This window comes from Capricornis sumatraensis, chromosome 6, assembly GCF_032405125.1.
Source record: "Capricornis sumatraensis isolate serow.1 chromosome 6, serow.2, whole genome shotgun sequence".
Classification (NCBI taxonomy): domain Eukaryota; kingdom Metazoa; phylum Chordata; class Mammalia; order Artiodactyla; family Bovidae; genus Capricornis; species Capricornis sumatraensis.
Genome location: NC_091074.1, coordinates 16825405 through 16832942, shown reverse-complemented (window position 1 = coordinate 16832942; position 7538 = coordinate 16825405).

Here is a 7538-nt window from a genome sequence, read left to right as displayed (position 1 = left end):
CGGCCCAGAAAGAGACTGCGGTGGCCCCATCTAGGACAGAGGAGGCCTGCAGGGCCAGGAGCTGTGGGCATGGAGAAGGGCTAATCCTGGCAGGCTTTCTAGGGTTGGGGACAGAGAGGCAGCTCAGGGCTGAGCTGTGTCCAGCGGCATCCCCAGACTCTGGGGTCCCACGAGGCTCACCAAACCCTCCAGATGTGGCCGTGGAGGAGCCATGCAGATCACCGAGAGAAGTCCCTCGTTCGAAGGAGGGGAAACGAAGCCGGAGGCCTCCTGATGTGCGTTTCCAAACTCTGGGTGACAGCCTCCTGATGTGCGTTTCCATGCTCCACACCCCTTTTCGGCTGGAGTGTGGGGTGTGTGGTATTTTCCAGGAGTTTCCTAACCAGTGACATCAGCATGGACCTCTCAGGATGGATGCCCTGTGGGTGGGACCAGGGCTATTGTGACCTCAGGGAGCCTTAAAAACCCAGCGCATCCCAGCCCAAGTCCTTTCAACAAAAGAGAGATAAAGACTAAGCCTATCTCACAGGTTTCCCCAAGGTGCCCAGGGTGGTGCAGGGGAGCGACAAGACCAGCCCTGGGGGCTGGAAGCAGAGACCTCCACAAGGATGCTGCTGCTGCTACTGCTGCTAAGTCGCTTCAGTCATGTTCAACTCTGTGCGACCCCATAGACAGCAGCCACCAGGCTTCCCTGTCCCTGAGATTCTCCAGGCACACTGGAGTGGGTTGCCATTTCCTTCTCCCCACAAGGATGGGAGGTCCCTAAATCTTCAGTGTGTTTTACTTTTGGCCACACTTCACAGCATGGGGGACCTGTTCCTTGACTAGGGATTGAACCCATGCCCCCTGCATTGGAAGGCAGAGTCTTAACCACTGGACCTCCAGGCAAGTCCCAAGCTTCAGGTTTTATTGTTATTATTTTTCAATCAGGTGCCCTTTGCATTCTGTTTCATCATATGTCTTTTGTGTTTTGAAGTAGAAGAAAATTTTAAAGTACTAACAGTGAGCCTCTAAGAAGCTGCTTCAGGAACATGTTCAGGGTGTTCTGTAGTTCCTGGCATCTCCCACTCAGCCAGGTGGGGGTCTGGGGCAGGAAAATGAGGATGCAGCTGCAGCCTGCGGAGAGGGAGACAGCTGTTTACACTGATATCGCAGCAGATGTAAGGAGGGACAGAGGGGTGATCAGCCCCGAAGCTCCCTGACAGTAGGGACGCAGGTTTCAGCCCTGAATGCCCTTGGTTACAAGGCCCTGACACAAAGTATTTACACATGGTGAATATGCCTCAGATCAATAATGAGGATGATGACAGAATGCCCCAGGCTGTGAAACAGCTAAAGCATGGCCAGCTGCTCCCTTCCCTCTGTAATTTCTCTAAACTGCAATTTTCTTACCTGCAGGGTGGAAGTAATGACCCCTCCCTGCTTAGCTGTTGGTCCTGTGGCAAGGCAGTAAGGTAAAGTTCAGTTTAGTCGCTCAGTCACATCCGACTCTCTGCGACCGTATGAACCACAGCATGCCTGGCCTCCCTGTCCATCACCAACTCCCAGAGTTTACCCATACTCATGTCCATTGAGTTGGTGATGCCATCCAACCATCTCATCCTCTGTCATCCCCTTCTCCTCCTGCCCTCAATCTCTCCCAGCATCAAGGCCTTCTCAAATGAGCCAGCTGTTCACATCAGGTGGCCAAAGTACTGGAGTTTCAGCTTCAACATCAATCCTTCCAATAAACACCCAGGACTGATCTCCATTAGGATGGACTGGTTGGAACTCCTTGCCGTCTAAGGGACTCTCAAGAGTCTTCTCCAACACCACAGTTCAAAAGCATCAATCCTTCGACGCTCAGCTTTCTTTATAGTCCAACTCTCACATCCATACATGACCACAGGAAAAACCATAGCCTTGACTAGACAGACTTTTGTTGACAAAGTAACGTCTCTGCTTTTGCATATGCTACCTAGGTTGGTCATAACTTTCCTGCCAAGGAGCAAGCGTCTTTTAATTTCATGGCTGCAATCATCATCTGCAGTGATTTTGGAGCCCAAAAAAATAAAGTCAGCCACTGTTTCCACTGTTTCCCCATCTATTTGCCATAAAGTGATGGGCCCAGATGCCATGATCTTTTTTGGCAACTTTTTCACTCTCCTCTTTCACTTTCATCAAGAGGCTTTTTAGTTCTTCTTCACTTTCTGCCATAAGGGTGGTGTCATCTGCATATCTGAGGTTATTGATATTTCCTGGCAATCTTGATTCCAGCTTCTGCTTCTTCCAGCCCAGCGTTTCTCATGATGTACTCTGCATATAAGTTAAATAAGCAAGGTGACAATATACAGCCTTGATGTACTCCTTTTCCTATTTGGAACCAGTCTGTTGTTCCATGTCCAGTTCTAACTGTTGCTTCCTGACCTGCATACAAGTTTCTCAAGAGGCAGGTCAGGGGGTCTGGTATTCCCATCTCTTTCAGAATTTTCTACAGTTTGTTGTGATCCACACAGTCAAAGGCTTTGGCATAGTCAAAGCAGAAATGGATGTTTTTCTGGAACTCTCTTGCTTTTTCCATGATCCAGAAGATGTTGGCAATTTGATCTCTGGTTCCTCTGCCTTTTCTAAATCCAGCTTGAACATCTGGAAGTTCACGGTTCACGTATTGCTGAGGCCTGGCTTGGAGAATTTTGAGCATTACTTTACTAGCGTGTGAGATGAGTGCAGTTGTGCGGTAGTTTGAGCATTCTTTGGCATTGCCTTTCTTTGGAATTGGAATGAAAACTGACCTTTTCCAGTCCTGTGGCCACTGCTGAATTTTCCAAATTTGCTGGCATATTGAGTACAGTACTTTCACAGCATCATCTTTCAGGATTTGAAAGAGCTCAACTGGAATTCCATCACCTCCACTAACTTTGTTTGTAGTAATGCTTCCTAAGGCCCACTGAATTTCACATTCCAGGATGTCTGGATCTAGGTGAGTGATCACACCATCATGATTATCTGGGTCATGAAAATCTTTTTTGTACAGTTCTGTGTATTCTTGCCACCTCTTCTTAATATCTTCTGCTTCTGTTAGGTCCAGACCATTTCTGTCGTTAATTGTGCCCATCTTTGCATGAAATGTTCCCTTGGTGTCTCTAATTTTCTTGAAGAGATCTCTAGAGTCCCATTCTATTGTTTTCCTCTATTTTATCTCTCCTTGCTATTATTTGGAACTCTGCATTCAGATGCTTATATCTTTCCTTTTCTCCTTTGCTTTTCATGTCTCTTCTTTTCACAGCTATTTGTAAGGCCTCCTCAGACAGCCATTTTGCTTTTTTGCATTTCTTTTCCATGGGGATGGTCTTGATCCCTGTCTCCCGTACAATGTCACGAACCTCCATCTATAGTTCTTCAGGCACTCTGTCTATCGGATCTAGTCCCTTAAATCTATTTGTCACTCCCACTGTATAATCATAAGGGAGTTGATTTAGGTCATACCTGAATGGTCTAGCGGTTTTCCCTACTTTCTTCAATTTAAGTCTGAATTTGGCAATAAGGAGTTCATGATCTGAGCCATAGGCAGCTACTGGTCTTGTTTTTGCTGACTCTATAGAGCTTCTCCATCTTTGGCTGCAAAGAATATAATCAATATGAGTTCAGTGTTGGCCATCTGGTGATGTCCATGTGTAGACTATTCTCTCGTGTGGTTGGAAAAGGGTGTTTGCTATGACCAGTGCATTCTCTTGGCAAAACTCTATTAGTTTTTGCCCTGCTTCATTCTGTACTCCAAAACCAAATTTGCCTGTTACTCCAGGCATCTCTTGACTTCCTACTTTTGCATTCCAGTCCCCTATGAAGAAAAGGACATCTTTTTTGGGTGTTAGTTCTAAAAGGTCTTGTAGGTCTTCATAGAACCGTTTACTTCAGCTTCTTCAGTGTTACTGGTTGGGGCATAGACTTGGATTACCATGATATTGAATGGTTTGCCTTGGAAACGAACAGAGATCATTCTGTTGTTTTGAAGATCGCATCCAAGTACTGCATTTCGGACTCTTTCGTTGACCATGATGGCTACTCCATTTCTTCTAAGGGATTCCTGCCCGCAGTAGTAGATATAATGGTCATCGGAGTTAAATTCACCCATTCCAGTCCATTTTCGTTCACTGATTGCTAGAATGTCAATGTTCACTCTTGCCATCTCTTGTTGACCACCGCCAATTTGCCTTGACTCATGGACCTGACACTCCAGGTTGCTATGCAATATTGCTCTTTACAGCATCGGACCTTGCCTCTATCACCAGTCACATCCACAACTGGGTGTTGTTTTCTTTGACTCCATCCCTTCATTCTTTCTGGAGTTATTTCGCCACTGATCTCCAGGAGCATATTGGGCACCTACCAACCCGGGGAGTTCCTCTTTCAGTGTCCTTTCTTTTTGCCTTTTCCTACTGTTCACGGGGTTCTCAAGGCAAGCATACTGAAGTGGTTTGCCATTCCCTTCTCCAGTGGACCACATTCTGTCAGACCTCTCCACCATGACCTGTCTGTCTTGGGAGGCCCCACATGGCATGGCTTAGTTTCATTGAGTTGGACAAGGCTGTGGTCCATGTGATCAGATTTGGCTACTTTTCTGTGATTGTGGTTTCAGTCTGTCTGCCCTCTGATGCCCTCTTTCAGCACCTACTGTCTTACTTGGGTTTCTGTTACGTTGGATGTAGGGTATTTCTTCACGGCTGCTCCAGCAAAGTGCAGGCGCTGCTCCTTACGGGCTTCCCAAATAGCTCAGTTGGTAAAGAATCCGCCTGCAATTCAGGAGACCCCTGTTCGACTCCTGGGTTGGGAAGATCCGCTGGAGAAGGGATAGGCTACCCACTCCCGTATTCTTGGGCTTCCCTTGTGGCTCAGCTGATAAAGAATCTGCCTACAATGCAAGAGACCTGGGTTCGATCCCTGGGTTTGGAAGATGCCCTGGAGAAGGGAAACACTACCCTCTCCAGTGTTCTGGCCTGGAGAAATCCATGGACTGTATAGTCCGTGGGGTCACAAAGAGTCAGACATGACTGGGTAAGGCAAAGGAAGCACTTCAAAGCCTACAAGACCAATTTAGATACACAACGAGCTCCATTATCCTGTAGAGTATCACTACAGTAACACCCTGCCATGAGGCCATTAATGGGGTAGGGGGAGCTGAGAAATCCAAGGCCGTAAAATGCAGAGTTGTGGGGTGTTGCAAAACAGAATGAAGTGAGCCTTGGGTCCCTGGTGGTGTATCATCTCTCCCAGCACAAGCTCTTGTTTGGTGCCACCTGGTGGCAGCTGTCTACCTTGCCTTGAGTATCAAAGATTCTAGTCCTGGGATTTTTGCTGGGACTTCCAAGACAGATCCCTGGAGGGCTACAGTCCATGGGGTCACAGAGTCGAACACGATTGAGTGACTGAGCGTGCACACACACACAACCTCTTCTGAAGAAGCGATTTTCTATTCAAAACCTGTGTCTTCCATGTGATCTGTTTCCCAAAGGGTGTAATATGTGTGTGGTCAAGTGTTTATATGTGTGTATGCGTGCATGTGCACATTTGCATGTTTGGGGGATGAGCCGCGCTCAGTTATCCCATCTTCTGTCACTTTCAGATGGCTCTCAATCAGTCAACTATTTCCACTGAGACTCGTCACCCCACTCCAGCCCCCCACGGCCATCGGCCAAATGGGACCATCTTCCCTCCAGGGCTGCTTTGGAAATCCCCACCATTGCCACTTTCCCTCACTGTTTTCTTCCTTTTTAAAAAGTTTTATGTATTTATGTTTGGCTGTGCTTGGCCTTCGTCGCTTTGTGGTCTGTGTTGTATTGCGGGTTTTTTCTCTAGTTGAGGCAAACAGAGGCTACCCTCTTGTTGCAGGGCTGGGCTTCTCATTGCAGTGGCTTCTCTCGTTGAGGAACACAAGCTCTCTGGTGTGCAGGCTTCGCTAGTTGAGGCACGTGGGCTCAGTAGTTGCAGAGCCTGGGTTCTTAGAGCACAGGCTCTGTGGTCCACGGGCTTAGTGGCCCCACACAATGTGAAATCTTCCCAGCCCAGGGATCGGACTCATATCTCCTGCATTGGCAGGCAGATTCTTTACCTCTGAGGCACCAGGGAAGCCCTACTGTCTTCTTATTTCAGAACACACGCAGAAGGTCCTTAAAGTGGTGGGCTCGGAGCACCGTCCAGTCTCCCCTTCCTGCTGGGAGGACAGTGGAGGGATATCCTTTAAAAGCAGCCTCTGCTCAACAAGCAGTAAAGGTCATGCTTCATAGCTGAAGCTCAAAAGGCACAGGAAGCAATCCTTCACACAGGGCTTCTTACAAAGCTCCCTCTCACTTGTCTGCTTTCCTCACGAGAGGATAAGTCTGTGAGGCAGAAACACCAGTGACTTAAAAATGCACTCATTCATTCACTCACTCGCTCATTTTGTTACTGAATCAGAGTGAGTGCTAAGTGCCTTGCTCTGTGCTGGGAAGCACAGTTTTTTTGCTGCTGTTCATGTTTTTTTTAGTGTCTTCTGAGAGGTCACTTTCTTTGCAAAACCTCTGCAGTCACCCCCAAGGAGTAGTTGGGAGACGTGCTCCAGGCCCTCATAACTATACACACCTCTAGGGTGCTCCCAGCACCCAGGTTTTAACTACCTGTGGACCTGCAGAGTGTCTCCTTTAGAACTGCCATCCTTTCTCCAGCACCTGCCCCTGGTGGGCATGCAATAGAAATGTGGATGAGCAAAGACAGGAATGGATGAATAAATTCATGAAGGCACAAATGAAGCTGCGGAGGCTAAGGCGAAGTGAAGGGGACTGGGAGTAAGAGGTGCTTCTCTGGGGTCCAGACAGGAAGGGAAAGAGGTGGGTCCCCCTCCCTGGCTGGAATTTCACTCCTTTCACTGGTGGTGAAACAAAGGAGAACCTCATCTCCTAGTGGTTAATCACAAGCAACAGCTCCCAGCATACAGGCAAAGAACCCAAACTGGAGCCCAGAGAACTAAATACCTGAAGTTCCTGCCAGTTCCCTGCATCCCACAGTGGAAATAGATTTTGATCATTCCTCTGTAACTGGGCAATTTTCAAAAAGAAAAGAGAGCCCAGACCTCAGTCTTAGGAGCACATATTCACCCCCGGGAGGGCTTTAGGGAGACAACAAGGACATGAGGTCCTTCCTGAGTGGACTCCAGAATTGCTGCCTCTGGAGCATTTTAGGGGGACTCCTGAGATTCCGAAGGCTTAACGGGGAAGCCTCCTGGAACGGAGGGCTGGGGCTGAAGGTGTGAGCCTTGATGGTCCCAAATGCGCTGACGTCATTGGCTGGAATAGAGCAGAAACTCATATCCACACAGCGGATGCTCAGCCACATGAAATCTGTGAGGCAGTACCTAGACCCGTCCTCGGGCGGCATTTTCCTCTGCTCCTAGGTGGCAGCTGTCCATGCTTTCACTGTTACTACCAGGGGGAGACCCCAGGAGGGCAGATGCTGGTTCAGAGGCTGGCTCAGGCTTCAGGCCACCTGGGCTATGAGTCTGGAAGCTCCCTCAGCTGGCATCTCCTCTG